General features: G+C 41.1%; 1 protein-coding gene across 2 annotated transcripts in view; it reads left to right on the forward strand.

Moving 5' to 3' along the window:
- The first annotated feature begins 1239 nt into the window (after positions 1 to 1239).
- Positions 1240 to 16593, forward strand: part of LOC113133056 (solute carrier family 45 member 3) — a 33956-nt gene continuing 18602 nt past the window's right edge. For both annotated transcript variants that reach the window (XR_003295949.1, XM_026311584.1), the window contains exon 1: positions 1240 to 1352. The gene's annotated coding sequence lies outside the window, so the exon portion shown is untranslated. The remainder of the gene's footprint in view (positions 1353 to 16593) is intronic.

Genomic DNA, 16593 nt, shown 5'->3' on the forward strand with positions numbered 1-16593 from the left:
TCATTGGTTGAGGCTGCCCAGTCCCTTACAAAAACATGAACAGTGTCTTAGAGGGAATACTGTTTCAAGACAGTTATGGTTGAAACAAAGTACTATTCAACTAGAATAAAAAGAAACATTTATTCACATTCATTTACACAATTGTCGCTAGACACATTGTCCTTCTTGTGGGGAAAAGGGAGGCATTTTCTGTGCTTAGTTTTATTATTAGGGAGCAGAATAATTCAGTGATAACTGAATTCCTCCTTCCTAATTTAACTTGCCTGGGAAATGAGGAATGGGCTGCCAGCACCAGTTGCACTCAAGAATTAAAGTATGATATGAATAAGAAAGAAAAAAAATGCAAAAAATGGGTCTTGACTAGTAGAACATTATGAAGAATAAAATGGCGAGTCTAATAGAAAAAAACAGAACTTTTGAAATAAAATGGAGTGTCCTAAGGTTTTATTTTTAGATTTTATTATTTTAATTCTAGCAGGTCTGATTGCTGATTGTCTTGTTTTCACATCTAACACACAATATAGCTACAGTTTATATATGTTGTGTTCATTCATTAACCAACTTTCCGTATAAGAGGTTCTGTCATATAATGTGAAACACTTAATACATGGTAGTAATTGCATTATATCCTGATTTCTACACAGTTAATGAACAAATAGATAATACCATCTTTTTTAACAGCATTAAGACAGATGATGGTCCTGGGATTCTAGCGTATTTCTGCTGCTTGCAGTGAACAGAAGTCATGACATTTTATTAGGAAACTTAACCAGAAAGTGTATTATCTGGGGTAAAATGTGATGCATTTATATGTATCAGAAAAGAGATGAATGGCATGAGAAGTAAAGGATATGTCCAAGGAAAAATCAGTATAGCCCAATATTCTAAATAGGTACCCAGATTAAATTTATATAGGCATCAAAATAATATCGGAGGTGTTTTAGAAAAAATTATGTACTGGTATGTTATTTTGCACCCGCTTTCTTCTACTGGCACTGCTACCGGAATGTGCCGTTTTTAAAAATAAAAGCTTCTGTACTTTTACCACTTACAACACAAAAATTGCATTTTAGTTTGCATTGTGGTTTGGTGTAAAATCTTTTGTATCTATTGTGTTCGTAGCTTTTGGTATATAAGAAGCTATTAATTTATTCCTTAGGAAAAACAAAACGGGCCATTGAAACCCGGGCTCACTTTACTCGCTTTATTTTGAAAGTAGAGAGCAGATGTCGCGGCGGTGGTCGTGCCTAGCTTCACTTCGCTGGGAGCTGCTCTCCACAAGTGGAGCAACAGTGGTGGTCGGGAAGGAGCAAGTTGCTGCATGGGTTTCCTGGAGCTGCACATAACTTAAGGTGAAGTTAACAGTCTTTCCTTTGCATAGTGTTGCCTTTGTTATTCAGCCACCGCTTTAGCCTCGGTAGTGAAACAGGTATACAGCGCGGTGCTTTGTACCTTCACGGTCTCTGTGTGGGGTCAAACTTGTTCATAGTAACGGTGTGTGTCTGCCTGACAACGGCTCACCGCGTCGGAACCGCACACAGCAGATTTAAACCTGGACACCAACCCCGGTGTGTAACGCCGGGTACGCGCTTAGCTAGTTAATTCATGCCTCACCAGAAACGCTGCTTAAAATGAGCGGAGAGAATTTAATAGTGTGGCCGTGTCTGGCTCCAGCCTCGGCCCGAAAGGTGTGTGGTGAGCCGGGGTCCAGCAGCATGGTGCTTTCTGGAAGTTTTCCACTGTGCGTCGATGACTTCAACTCTTCCACCAGCTCCCCGCACACTGATGTGGTGCCAAGTGCCATGGTGGCAGCAACTTTACAGGCTTACCGACCTGCGTAACCTTTTATATCCGCACAAGCCTTTGCCTAATGCGCCGTAAACATTTGGCGCTGTGTTTGCGAGACCCCCGCAGTTTTGACACAAGGGTAAATGGGGGAGGAGGCGTTTGAGGACACCCCGCTTGGAAAGTTGCCCTCAAACTGCTAGCGACACTGACGGCACTAACTCTGCAGTCGATAATGTTGTTTCCGTGCACTGGTTTCAGCAGCGTGAGCGCCAGCTGTAATCAGATGTGCTGATGCAGCTAAGAACACGATTCTTGGCATCTTGTATTGTTCATTAAGACTTAGTGTACTGTACAAGATGTAAGAAAGATTAATGAGAAAACACAACATCTTTGGTGTGAGCCTCCTCGGCTCTACACCTAATGATCATGAAGTATAACTCCCCTTGCACAGATGTGATTGCTCAAGAGCACTTCAGCACAAAATGTTTATGGTGAAGAATTAGTTACTGAAGCATTTACCAACTAGTCTGCTTGTCAGATACTTCCTTGTTGCTTGAATTACTCACAGCCTCAGTGTCCTCTTGTAATAATCAACGAGGACAGTTTGAGTGACTGGTTTAAATCTTGTAAAAATAGCCTCTGTTAAACAGAATGTGTTGTTAATGGGTGGGTAATCATCAGTGCACTGCTAAAAGTTAAAGTATGAAAGGAAACTCTCAAAAAGGTGACACAGCAGAGCTTTGTGGATCCTCCTTACTAATTTTAATTTTCTTATGTAGAAAACTTGGTTTGGAACATAAATTCCTTTTGTACTAAGTAAACTCCTTGTCTAGCAAGCTGCAGTGAGGAGCCATAGCTTTCCAATCATGCGTTATTTTTGTACATGTGTGAATCTAGTTTATTTGACGACTATTAGAACCTTCAAGACTTAGAAACCACATTAAGAAGGAGGAGGATCAAAAGGTTAAACAGTTCTAACCCATGACAGAGGGGAGTTTTATTGTCACCATGTCATGACGCTGCCATTACAAAAAGACCTTTTCCCCTCTGCATAGACCACTCAAGTGTGTTATTCTCTTCTGCCCTGGAAAATAGACTCTTTGCTTCCTTGGCCCTGGCAGCTAATCTCATTTTCTCTCTTCTCTTCTCTTCTCTTCTCTTCTCTTCTCTTCTCTTCTCTTCTCTTCTCTTCTCTTCTCTTCTCAATATTTAGATGCCTTATAAACAAGGGTGGGAATCTCATGCAGTGTGGTCTGTGTGTCAACACACAGTTCAGGATTTGATACAAAAAAAATGAAGCTATATTTGTGACAAATCAGTACAGTGCAATTCAGAGATAATTTGAAATTTTAATGATTCAGCTGATATTCAGTTTTTAATTTAGCTTCTTTTTGACAAACTTTAATTGAATTATAGTGCATCATAGTATAAGATATTGCTGATGTACTGGTCTCATTAACCTGCACATTGTTTAATTGTTGTTTATTGTAGTTGTTCTTTTTTCTCTCATCTATCCATTCACCACAACCTGCATTTCAAGCAGCAGAAACCAAATACATAAAACATGGTGTCTTTGTACCATCTTATTTACATGTTGAGATGCAGCCTCCTACTGAAATGCTGCAGACTTGGTATTGTGTACCTCAGCAGTACTGTCCAGGTGCTTGTCCTTGTAAATAAAATGGATAAATACTGCTTTGGATGTAGCTGGATGTAACTTTTGCACTCTTCCTTGCCTAAAACTGACTGCTCCCACAGCTAACTGTACTATGACTGTCACCCACCGTAGTGTGGTTCGTGGTCCTCCTGATACTTGACACAAGAGTTGCAATTTTTGCCCCCACAGGAGTGGTTTTCATTATTATTATTTTTTTTAGAATTCACATTAGTTTAGTTGATGCATTTAATGCATTGGCCTCTGACGTGTGTTTGCCTTGAGAGAAAGTTTTTTTTTTTTTTTTTTTTGCAGGACCTGGGTTGTTAGAAGTAGGCATGCAATGAGATGCCGACAGGAGATTGCGTGTCATGCGTATGTGCACACATGTTGACTGGTTTTGAATCTGTGGTTTTGACTCATTATAGGTTTTCCAATATGTATTGGTTAATCTTTACACCATATTAAACATGGAACTTCATTTTTTTCCTTTTAGTTATTGTCTAAAATCAAATTTTATCCTCTGCTGCTGTAGCTGGTGCAGCCATAATTCCAGCACTCACTATTTTGTATGTGTTGCCCCTGGAGGGGTTTGCGCCGCTCTCTGCATAGCTCATCTGTTTCACAGTGATAGAAATGCTTCTTCACTCAGGATGCTGTTGCTAGACCAGCTGGCTGTTGTCTGACTGCTTTCTGACAGTCTAATATGCCCCCAAGCCCATACGCAGGATAATCACCCACCGTCGAAGACACCAAGCTACTTAGTCAGACTGAAGGCTTTGCAGTTTTAATCAGTCGTAGGCCGTTTATCTGTAGCTCGGAGTGCTCTCTGCGCTTTCTATGTAAACTTGGACTCTCAATGAATTACACCCAGTTCCTGCGTATGTTTTTGAAGACAGGTGGTGGATTATGTGGTGGGTGTGATTTTTTTTTTTTTTTGCTACCTCTTCCTAACGGAGACAGCCTGTAGAGATGCTCAAACTGTTTTGTTTTTTTTAAGCTCTGTGTCTTCTTCAAAGCGTTGTGTGCTATTGTGGTTCGGGTATCATGTGTAGCCATGAACAATCACAGGTATGTGATTTTTACAGTGGTTGTCTCTCACATGAGAAAGAGACAGTCATTTTAGTGGGAAAGCACTGTTTTATGGCTCTCATGACAATTCTGTTTCTTTCTGTTTCTTTCAGGTTTTAAGGTTTGTGTCCCAGTTTAGTCAGATTAGTCAAGTTGTGGTGCTGTCTTGGCCTATTTTTCTTCAGTATTTTTTTTTCTGTATGCAACCTCAGGTTTAAGATAGTTATTTCTGAGGTTTGGTTTTATGCATTATAAAAAGTAATTTATACTGGTTACATCTATTTTCCAACTGTCTGCAGGAAAATAGATGAAACCTTGTCTGTGCTTAAGTTGGGCCAATTGCCTTGAGGTTTCATGTAATGTGAGCTGTTGCCTTTATATTGACAGAATTCATGCTGGCTGCCTCTGTTCCCTTTGTCTCTGTGTGCACTATGATTTAGAAGGGGCTAATTTCTCAGATCTGCATGGTGTGTTTTGTTGTTATCTTTAGGCAAACATTCAAGCCACTTGGGCCTTGTACATTTACTGCTGAAATGTACAAGCACTATCACTGACAGTATGGTCATTTGTTGTAACAGGAGTAGGGGCATAAAAATAGTAATGGAAAAAGAAAGTTGATGGGGCTGGGTGTTAGTTTAAAAAAATGCAGAGGATGTGGGACCTATTGAAACATTGAAACCCAGCACCTACACTAACACTGAAACAGCTAGTAGTTCAGTGTTCCAACATCCAAAAGAAGCACGTGTTTTCACAACTGGAGACTGACAAGGTACACAACACAAATGCTATGGCAAGGGGGAGCCAGGACATCAGGTCAGAGAGGGGATGTCATCATCACGCCCACACTCTGAGATTGGGTACCAAGCCCCAGTAGTATCCTGCAAGCTCCACACAAGAGCAGCTGACCTCAGATGGAAGATCATGGCAAGAATAAATAAAAAGAACCTCCGGCTCCAGGTACCGGTTACAAAGACCAAGTGAGTATCTTCCGAAAGTATGCTTGAAGACGTGAATGCAGCACAACAAACAATCCCTACGGCTACCATCCCTGAGACCAACAAGCTGATATACACTACGGCGACAGTGATCTTTGAGATTCTTGGCTATGATACACAGAAGATGAACTGCCATAAGAAGCAGTATGCTCCATGGAGGAAGTGGTTGAAAAACAAGATCAAGGCAGCATGAAGAGAACTGCAGGTGTGATGAAGAAAGGCTTACCTAAGAAATGCAACAAGCTGTCCTTACCTGAGATCTTGGAAACTGCCAAACAAAGACTTACAGCCCTGGCCACCCGCCTCAAGAGGTATATCAGAGAAATAAAAGCAAGGAGAATAAACCAGATGTTCTCTGCTGACCCATGCAAAGTGTACTCTCACTGGCAAGGTAATAACCTGAGAGTAGACCCACCAAGGCTAGAAACTACATGTCAGAAGGAAGCATCACGTAACAACAATACTCAGTGGCTGGTGGACCTAAGAACAAATACCAGCAACCCCCCTGAACAAGATCCAGTAGCCATCATAGTGGCAGACATCAGAGAAAGAGTCTCAAACATGGAGAACTGGACAGCACCAGGCCCAGACATGATCCACGCCTAATGGCTGAAGAAGCTAACCTCACTTCATGAACGCATAGCAGCACAGATAAACCAGCTGCTAGCGGATGGGACCCACCCTGAATAGTTAACTGAAGGCAGGTCAGTCCTAATCTTGAAAGATCCCCAGAAGGGTGCAGTCCCATCCAACTACTGCTCAATAACTTGCCTCTGCACAATATGGAAGCTCCTGTCAGGCATCATAGCAGATAAGATGAGTAGGCATATGGGGCCCAGAAAGCAATTGATAGGAACACCAGAGGAACTAAGCACCAGCTACTGATAGATAAAGCCATCACCCAATACTACAAGACCAGACAGACCAATTTTTGCACTGCCTGGATTGACTCTAAGAAAGCCTATGACTCAATGCCACATACTTTGATCCTGGAATGCTTGAAACTGTACAACATCAACAGGACTCTAATGCCCCTTTTCCATTACACAGTTTTAGCGCTATTCAGCTCTACTCAACTTGACTCGGTTTAAGTCATTTTCCATTACAATTGAGTATCCACCTCGCTGTGGGCATGGCCGTCATAGTACAGCAGCGTGAAACTGAAACGTCCGCACCTCCTGTTGTTTTTCTGGTAGCATTAGCCATTTGCCTCGCTAAAGATAATAAAAATGAAAAAACAAATGGCTCAGCCCACTAGGAACCTCAGCCAAGGAGGTACTAAAAAAAGTACCTGCTACCAGGTGGTATTCTCTAATAGAAAACGAAATAAATGAGTTAAGTAGAGCCAAATAGTGCTAGTGAAAAAGCCCCATAAGAGCCTTCATCAAGAACTCAAACAAACCTATAGGCCAACTTCAAGCCAATCACACAAGTGACAATCAGTGGTAACAAGAAGAGCAAAGGTATTCAGAACTGAGGGGATTGTACTACCAGAAGGCAAAATAGTGGATGTTGAGGACAGCTATGTACAGGTACCTTGGAATCCCACAGGCAAATGAGAAACATGAAGGAGAGCAGCAACTGCCAAATATCTACAAAGAGTAAGGCAAGTCCTGGGAAGTCAGCTGAATGGGAAGAACAAGGTCCGGGCTATCAAAACCTACGACCTGCCAGTCATCATATATACTGCTGGTATAATAACCTGGCAAAAGGAGGAGATAGAGGCCACTGACATCAAGACAAGGAATCTCCTCACAATGCATGGATGGTTTCACCCAAAATTCAGCTTACTGAGACTGTACACTAAGCAGAAAGCAGGAGGCTGACCACTGTTGCCTTGGTGAAGGCATATATGTGTGTGTGTGTATGTATATATGACAGTTACCACCAATAAAAAGCAATATAATACTTGCTCATAGACTGTAATACACATTACATAAATATCCATAACTCACTAACAGCGGGGAAATGGCTGAGTATTAAGCAGATGTCTTATTGATGGGAAGCAGAGAGGTACAAATATTTTTCCCAGCCCTGTGCAGGCTGCAGGGTCAAAGTCCCAGCAGCTTCCTTGTAATAGTGCTTTTCAGCCAGCTGGAACTGTGAGAAAGACCACCTATGGATTCCCCGTTTGTGCCAGCTACCCTATCACCAAGCAGTCCTCTGTGTCTTTGTTATCATTCAGCAGTTTTGTCATTTTTCATATTATGGCCATGTTCTCACAGTTGTGGAAAATTTTACAGACATTTTTATCATTACCAATATTTGTATATTAGACAGATCTGATTGAAACTTCAGTAATTAGTTTCACATTGAGTTCATGCAGCATTTGTGAAATTCCTATGTATTTTTCAAATATGAAACACTGCTAACGCTGCTTTCTCCCTGTAGCCCTCACGAATATTAGACTCAAATGTCATCTGATCCTGGCAGAAACCCAGCCATGCACATTATACTGTGACAGTCCTCTTGGGATCATGGCTAGCTTTGATTGGTACGAGGGGGTGAAGGGATATCCAATTCAGTCATCTAGGTTTTCTGGGTGTGTGTTTTAAATCTTGTCTGATTAAAGGCATGAATATTCCTTATCTTCTCTTTATTATGGTATGAAATCATTCTGTCTCAGTGTGTGGGTGTGTTGGCACCTGTTCATTTTGCTTCTCTAACTGTTTTCTGTTTAATTTTGTCTATCAAACTTAAATACACTGTAACACAATGAGTGAAATATGCCTGGGCAGCAGTTTTTTAAAATGCAAATCATACACTAATTTATGGCTGGAAAAAGTAAGTTGGCTGATGTTTTTTTTTTCTTTTGACTGTAAAACTAGGAACTCCACATATTACTTTGTCCAGTCTATTCTACTTTTATCTTCATGTCTGTGCATTCATTGGTTTGTTAAAGCTGTAGGTGCAAATTTTCACTTGTTTCATCATTTTTGAATTGTGTGCCTCTACCTGTTTTTGCATTTTACAATTGACTGCAACCACTCATGTCTCACATTCACACAAGTGAGGTCATACACACCTGAGGAGTAGAGATGCCTCCTCTGTGTCTCTTTCAGCCTTCATCACTACCTCAACCTCACAAAGAACTGGGACTGTCCTTTTGACTTTTTTTGGGTTGACACTACATTACATGGGACGTATCCAGACGTTGGTGACTTCTGAATATGTGAAAAAGCTGCATGAAGCCTTTAGTAGCACTGTCAGGAGGTGTGTGAACGCTTTAAAAAAATCAATGCCTCCAAGTGATGTCATGTGTTTCAATGTGGGTTGAATTACAAGTTTGAAAGTGAAAAAAAATCTGGGGCGCAGATTTGACAAGAAGGGAGCTCGTCAGACCTGCTCATGTATCCTGCTCATCATCTCTGCTTGATGCTTGTAGCTCAAGGCTCCCATAGTTTTTTGACAGTTTTTTCTGTCAGGACCTTGCATACAGTTCTCAAGTGTTGCTGAATGTAAGCCAATATCATCCCATATCAGCTTTGCATGTGTACCTTTGACAGTAACTGTATTATTCGTGTTATAGGAGTTGGAAAACAAGAGACACAACGCTCTGTGTTGTTTCTCACACCCACCTGCTAGCCTAATTGACCTGGCTCAAGTTTGGAGGGGATGGTCTCGAATTAAGGGAAAAAAGCCTCAGGTCTGGCTTTTACAAAACAGACTGCTTATCACTTTTCCATAATTCCCTTTTATTGAGAGGCACTAGTTTGACAGTCTGGCAGAGCTCCTAAATTGCAGTTGAAGTGCAGATGAAAGAGGCCCTGGAGCACAGCTAACACAGACTTGTCCTTAGACATTTTCCCATGGAGATAAGGACTTTGCCAGATGCTCACAATACATATTCACACTCTCAAGTTAGAGAAACCCCAGAGAGAGTGTAAAATGGCACATCTAGACCTAGAGCGAATCTGGTAAGGTATTTAGTGTGCCAAATTATGAATGGCCTACCACCTTCTGATAATTTCATACTGAAAATACCAGGAAACACCAAGACAAGGAAAGAATGAGGTTTCCAACTTGATTTAGCCCTCCTTTGAAGTTTGGCTTTGTGAATGGGAAAACATCATATTCTAAAGACACCACAATGTTCTCTTTCATGTAGAATGCTGAAAAGGATGCTATTGAGTGTTTGATGGAGACCTTTGATATGTGAGATGCTCTGTGCCTTGTGAAGGGATCAAGCTTATAATTTTAGTCAATATGTGTGTGAGTGCTTTGATGGCTGTTTCTGGCCAGACCACTGTTTTGTCAGAAATGTTTTGTACAGCAAGCTTGGAAGATCAGCTATGATGGTCCCTACAGCTCACATATGCATGAAAGGGTGCTTTCTTGTGCATACATGGACATTGAAGGACACACACTCACACACTGTCAGAACTGTTGTTCCACCCTAACTGAGCTGAGCTTTTTTGGGTAGTTGGATATTGCGTGTGTTAGAGGACATGATTAAAATGAAGGAAGGAAAGAGTTCTGATTACATGTTTCTTTTATTGGCAGGCTTTTTGTCTTATAGAGTTGATGACTGATGTTTCTTATTTCCCAGGAGGCCTGCAGTGTTTTAAAACCATTTCTATTGTTTAATCATGTTGTTATGCTGTTGTTTTTGTGTTTTTGGAGGAAAGGCTACATCCTGGTTACTGTTCCACTACCAAGCACTTAATGACTTTGGGCAGGATATTTATGAAAAGTAATTTAAACACTGTCCGTATGCTCAGGTTTAAGTATATATGGAGAGTCGTGGTGTGCGTATGCATATGGGTTCAAGCCTTCTTGTGCATGCTACTCATTAGAAAGTGAGAGAGAGGACTTTGCCCTTCTCTTCTATCTTTACCATCTGGTTTGTGTAGCATTTGACTGAGGCATTAATCATTGTGCCTTGGGCCACTCCTCCTCTGACAACAGCTGGAACTGTCACTATAGCACCTTTCAAAAGCAGACATCAAACAGCATTTCACCACACAGATGCCTACTGATAATGTAGAGTTACAGTAGTTCTTTACCTTGTAGGCAAGTGGCTAACCATGCAGGCTTCTAAATATAATCACAAAAATCACATTCAGAATTTAATCAGAAGCAAGCATAAAGAACTCAAAATGGGTCTCTCAGGAGATGAGAACTTTCTGAGGACTTTGTCAAAAGTTTGACATTGACAATTTAGGCCACTTGTAAGTGATGCCCTGGTAAGGCAAGTGACAAGGGAATGACAAAGGATTAAATGAGTACATGAATAATCGTTTCCATTTCAGCTAGGGAAACAGTGGGCCTGAGTTTACCAGCATTCCTCAACTGGTAGAAGCAGGACCAAACCAAACCGTTTACATGCTGGTCAAGACTCGTCTATTACGTGGAGTAGGTTTAACAGAGAGGGAAAAAGAACCAAAACTTTATTTCACCTTTGGGACAAAGCCAGCTGCATCCAGGCAGCTGGAAGGTTTATGTCATTGGTGTTTATAGTTTCTTGAAAAACAGCTGGAAGGACCACCCTAATCTTGTTTCCACTGTTGGTAAAGTTTCTCAGCCTCCTCAATTAATGTTTGGACTGACTTTGCCTGACCCCTGACTGTTTCGCTGCACGTTCTGCAGTAGCTCATGCATGCATGCGAGGACTCCCTTTTCTTTTAGCTGCAGAAAGAGACCTACCAGCATTGCCTGCCGGTAGGTCTAACTAATGGAGCTAGAGGGTAGTAAGAGGTTCTTCATGTAGGATTTTAATATGGAAAGTAAAATTCACAAGATATTAGACATTGTGCCTTCTATTATTATCATCTGCTTTGTGTTTTTTAGTTAGTAGAAATCAGGTGTTTATTCAGCTCAGCTCATTTGTCCAAGAAAAGGCCCTTCACATGGTCAGTATAGTCTGTCTATATAGTTTGTAATTGCTTGGCAGAGCAAGTCTATACTGGACATGTGTCATTACATTACATTAACACAGCATGTCATAATATTAGTTTATAGTACACCCATAGCACATTTAAAACTCCATTGTTTGGGAATAACCCAGCATTTATTAATAACACATGTCAAATTTTTATTAAGGAATTTTAGAAACTGTATGAAAAATTCTCTATCAAAGAAAACCCCTACAAACCTAAGTTAACTTGTTACTTTGTTGACGTTTCTTTTCTCCTTTCTCCAGTGCAGGAACAAATGTGCAAAGCAGGCTTGTGCAAAGTGATTGATGCTAAAGAGGATATAAGCTAATGTGTGGCTTTCAGCACAGCTTTATGGATCGTTTCAACATTTCATAATTTAATTTTCATCTTTTATGATAATGTGGCAGCTGTGACAGTTCTGTGGGTGCAACAGATGGCCCTGTGTATGTAAAAAAATGACAGATTCTTAAGCCTTAGGGGACTTTATAAAAGAGTTGTTCACCAGCTATGATGCTATATCCTGGTATAGATACCTCCTAGAGAATCTCAATGTAAGCCTCAACCGTGTTAATCCCAAAAGCACTAATGTTAAAAGCTATTACTTATGTATCAAAGCCCTGTGTTTATGCATCAACCTCACATATTTACTTAAAGGTTAATTTGCTGTGGATGTCCACAAGTTATTGATCTTTCCCAGCCCATCCTTATTGCTACGTATAATGTGGGTGACATTTGGGCGTTATTGGGCTCCCTTGGCCTCTTTCTGACACACTGTTTTGGTTTTCTCGGTACATCAGAGAGCGTTGTGTCATGGCATATTATGGCTATGTTGGGTTCAGCCTTCCCCACAAACCTGGAGATGAGGCACAGAATTTGCAGCCCTAGTTGGATGCACAAACAATTTTTTGCCTATACCAAGTTAATTATTTTGCTACAATGAAAGAGTGTGTTTTCAACATGCATATTTGTACTTGCACACCAATGACACATATTTATCAGCAATTTTACAGGAAGGAAATTGTTTACTCTGTCTGCACATGTTTATTTGTTCCAAACAAAAGTTTCATGTAGAGGAAACATTTTCTCTAAGTCTGGGCACAAACATCCATGCTGAGGCCCAGCCTTTCTCCAAAATGGGATTTTCAGAATTCTCTTAATTCCAGGCAAGCCGCTCCTGTTGCAGAGGGGAAGTGCTGCCAACAGCCTGTTCTCCCCACACCCCTGTCTTCATATTGATCTGCCTCTGGGCTTCTGAGATAGAGATTCCTAAAAGCCACCTATAGGCTAATGACATTACTCAACACTCAACCATACCACCACCACTAACCACCCTTCCCATTTAGATTTCCCTCAACTCCACTTTTTTTTCTTCTTTGCTGTTATCAAATTAAAAGCTTTTCTTTAGAGGTTGGTTTGGCGTGGGGTACAGACATGGCAGCCAGCCAGGGGTGGAGTGATACTGTGTGTGTCAAATATCCTTATTGCTGGCTGAGCTGGTGAATCAGGAGAAGGGTTAAAGCAGTCCATGGACAAGTGGTCATGCAGGAGTATGAGCTTAACTAAGATGGGGCTGGAAGAAGGGTGGTAATGAGAGAGGGTTGGAGAGCTGCCCCTGGCTTGTTAGGCAGCTGAATATGATACCAGGTCAGGGGTTATAATACAGAACTTTTAGGGAGCGGTTATAGATAGTGAGAAGAGCTGGGGGAGTGGCCTCAGTGTGAGGTTAGATAATATCAATTCATTCTTTGTTTCCTAACTGCCTCTGCTCCCATTATACGACATAGGTGAGCATGTAGTTCTGTTAACTTTACATCTCAGGGTAAGTTTTTAATCTTCCAGCTGAATTTAGTCATTCAGACAAAAAGGGAAAACAAAAGCGAGTCATTTTTTTGCGACAGACGCAGACAGAAAGCGACAGAATTCTTCAAGTGCCTTGGGATTTCCCCCCAATTCCCACCTTACAGGCTGAGGCACAAAAGGCAGAGAGTGAGAATAATGGGAGGGATGCAAAGGAGGTGGGATAAATAAGCGAGGAGGGAACGGGGGACTCAGAAAGAAGCAGGATTAAAAAGGACTCAGATTCTTGAGCTGAAGCAAGTAGTCAGAAGAATTGGTGCACTTAGGCTCTGTCAGTGAGTGGAGAAAGGTAACTGGATAAACAGCACCAGCAGCTAATCTAAAACCTGAAATAGATTAGATACTCAATTTACAGATGGGCTTTTTGAGCTTTGGTTGGTGAGTACCACTCCACACCTTCATGACTCATTATGGTGTTTTGCTATTATATCTTTTACATTCTCATACCTTTGAGTGTAAAAGGCCAGATGTGCAAATACTTCATATACAGGATAAAATCAATAGGATTAAATATAGTCTTTGTAATGGCAAAGACATGCTTTTAGTTGTCAGTATTTGGGATTTTTAGATGCTGTCATTCAGCTAAGCAAAATGAATATCCTTTAAATATGATTAATTCTTTTTGCAGATGAAACTGTACCTCTGTGTGGTGTGGGCTAATGATAGTGAAAGGTCAGCTGTATCTTTTTTTATATAAATACTCAAATTTAAGCCATGTTTTTTTGCTACAGTGCTCTAATGCGACTTGTTATTTGTACAATAAGTTTTTTTTATTAAAATGTGTATGTCTGGGATGTAAGGGATGTAGCTTATAGACCACTTACATGTTACATGTTACAGGTGTTATCATATCACTGTATGAATAAACATGTCTTTAAATTTGATGATGTGATGTTAGTTTGTTTTGTAAAACAAATTGTGAAATTGTAAATATAAAACAATGTGACACAGCTGTATGTGTGAGACATTAATTATGAAATGTCAAGTTTATTCCTACATAATAGATAAGGAAAATGACCCAATGCATGTAACAAGACACTAGACTGGAAATACCATCTCACAGCAGTCAACTTTTTGCTATACCTAATTAAAAATTTGAAAACTCTATTACCTAAATGTAAACACACCTGATCATGGGCGACTGAAAACTCATTAGCATTTGCATAACCTCTTATTAGTCTTTTCACCTTACAGTGGAAAACTACCGTCTGTGGGGAGCCACATTATCAGCCACATTGACTCACAAGAGGTTACAGGTCTGAAGTCTGCTGCACTCCATTGTTGTGCTATTTGCATGGGCCAGTATGATAACGGCACCTCCCTGAGCCACAGCCGGCTCCATTCGTTGTGTGGACAGAGGTGCAGGCTTCCCTCAGTTCACCTTTTATCACACACCCAGACTCACTCTAATCCCACAACAGCGCAAGGCAACTTAGGCTGCATTCCTCTCATGTCCATCTGATAAGTGCATGTGTGGAGATGTTTGTATGTGTGTGTTGTTCCCCACAGATAGGCACTTTTCTCCAGAACTTGCATTCTTTAGGCCCCTGAAAGCTTTGTTCTCTCAAGAACCATAAACTATTAGTTTCTCCCATCTCTTTTTGGTGTTTTAAACTTAAGGGGATTCTGAAATGGTGTCCAAATTAGGCGCAGAGATAGAAAGAGCACTTCCCCTTTTGGCAATGCAGAGTCATTAGACTTACGAGATAAGACAAGGTCATCTTTCCTTCTTCACTATAAGATGCACTATATGCCTTACTATTGTATCATCTCACAGAAACACTATTTAAAATAAGTGGTGACAGGTTGACTTTTCATTTAACTAGGCAGCAGAGTACATGAGGACCATCAGCAGCAGTTGTCCTTCTACTGATGCTGTCTTTGAAATTTTAGGTTGATCACATGATTTGTGGTGAAAGGCAGGGTCAGGGGTGGCACTGATGGATGTGAGCTAACGATTACAGGTTGAGGGTAGTAGGGTCAGTATGATCAGGGGTCCTTTTCAAGTGGGCAGAGGCAGACCAAAAAACTTAAACATTTCACTGAAGTATGCTAAACGAGTTCCATGCTATTATGCAGTTGTTTGAGACAGAGGGAAACAGTTTGAGTGGAAAGATGGAACCAGAGCTTTGATGACGTGCTCATATGGACATTAGACCCCGGAACAATAGGGAATATATCAAAGGGAAGAACATAAAAGAAATGGAGAAAAGAGTGGGAGACAGAAGAGGTGATAATAATGAACATATGTGTTTAAATTCATCTATTATTAATGCTGTTAACTGAGTCAATGCAGAGGTCTGATTGTTTTATTGTATTGAGCAGTATTATTTTTGGTCAGCTCTGTCATCATGTAAAAACTGGCACTTATCTCTGGGGACATGCTGGGGACTGTGTGTAGAACGAACCTGTCAGGGCCCCTCAGAGTGTGACACCATACAGTGATGCCCCTCTTTCTAGGACAGTGCTAAGTTGCACAGGCACTGTTGCACTGTTATGAAATGCAGAGGTAGTGACAATATAGCAACACTGTAAGCACTTCACTGTCCATTAAGGATTTCTCCACATGAAATTGTTGGTGTGGTTCAGAGAACAGAGGAGAGCCACTTGGAACAGTTTGCAGGCACTAAGCCAGGGAGGCAGCCAGCATAAACGCTGATCTTGGTGTGTCTTCATGTAGACAGTCAAGTCCATTAATGTGAACAAACTGATAGGGAGGAAGGCCACTGTGCTGCAGCCATTCAGCCTGAGCCAAACACACAACCAGACCCTCCTGTCTAGGTTACTGCATCCACAGCATGCACTGTGCTTGCAGCATTGATGTCATCTAAGACCAATCCTTTGTCCTACACCCCGCTGTTTTCTGGGAGACCCCCACCTCAGCCCACCCGACCCCTAACACAAACACTCAGTATCCTACTATCTACATGAACCCTGCATTAATAAAAGCCTTAGAAATGGACTTGATACCTTACACATTACTCTCCTTTGCACAATGTCTACAAAGCCTGTTTTGTATTAAAAGAATACTGCTTAGAGTCATTAGGACCGATTTTTGGGGGGCCTGCTGATGAATGGAGGTTGGTGGTGGAGCAATAGGAGAGCTGACAAAAGCAGTCCTCCACTACCCCCAGCCTTCCTCTCTCACCATTCTGGCTCAGATTGTAGTGTTTAAACGCAAAAGTTGACAAGGAGAGTTGTTTGTCTAACAGTGTGCGCCTTCATTTGTATCTCAGAGGAAGACGATAAAGGGCATGACTGGAATTCACTATAGAGTCAGAGGTGTAATTAAGCAAGCAGTGGGTTGCCAACGTGTGTGTTTCTCCTGTTTGTTCCTCTTTTGTTGCAG

The sequence above is a fragment of the Mastacembelus armatus genome, chromosome 6 (assembly GCF_900324485.2).
Source record: "Mastacembelus armatus chromosome 6, fMasArm1.2, whole genome shotgun sequence".
Taxonomy (NCBI): Eukaryota; Metazoa; Chordata; class Actinopteri; order Synbranchiformes; family Mastacembelidae; genus Mastacembelus; species Mastacembelus armatus.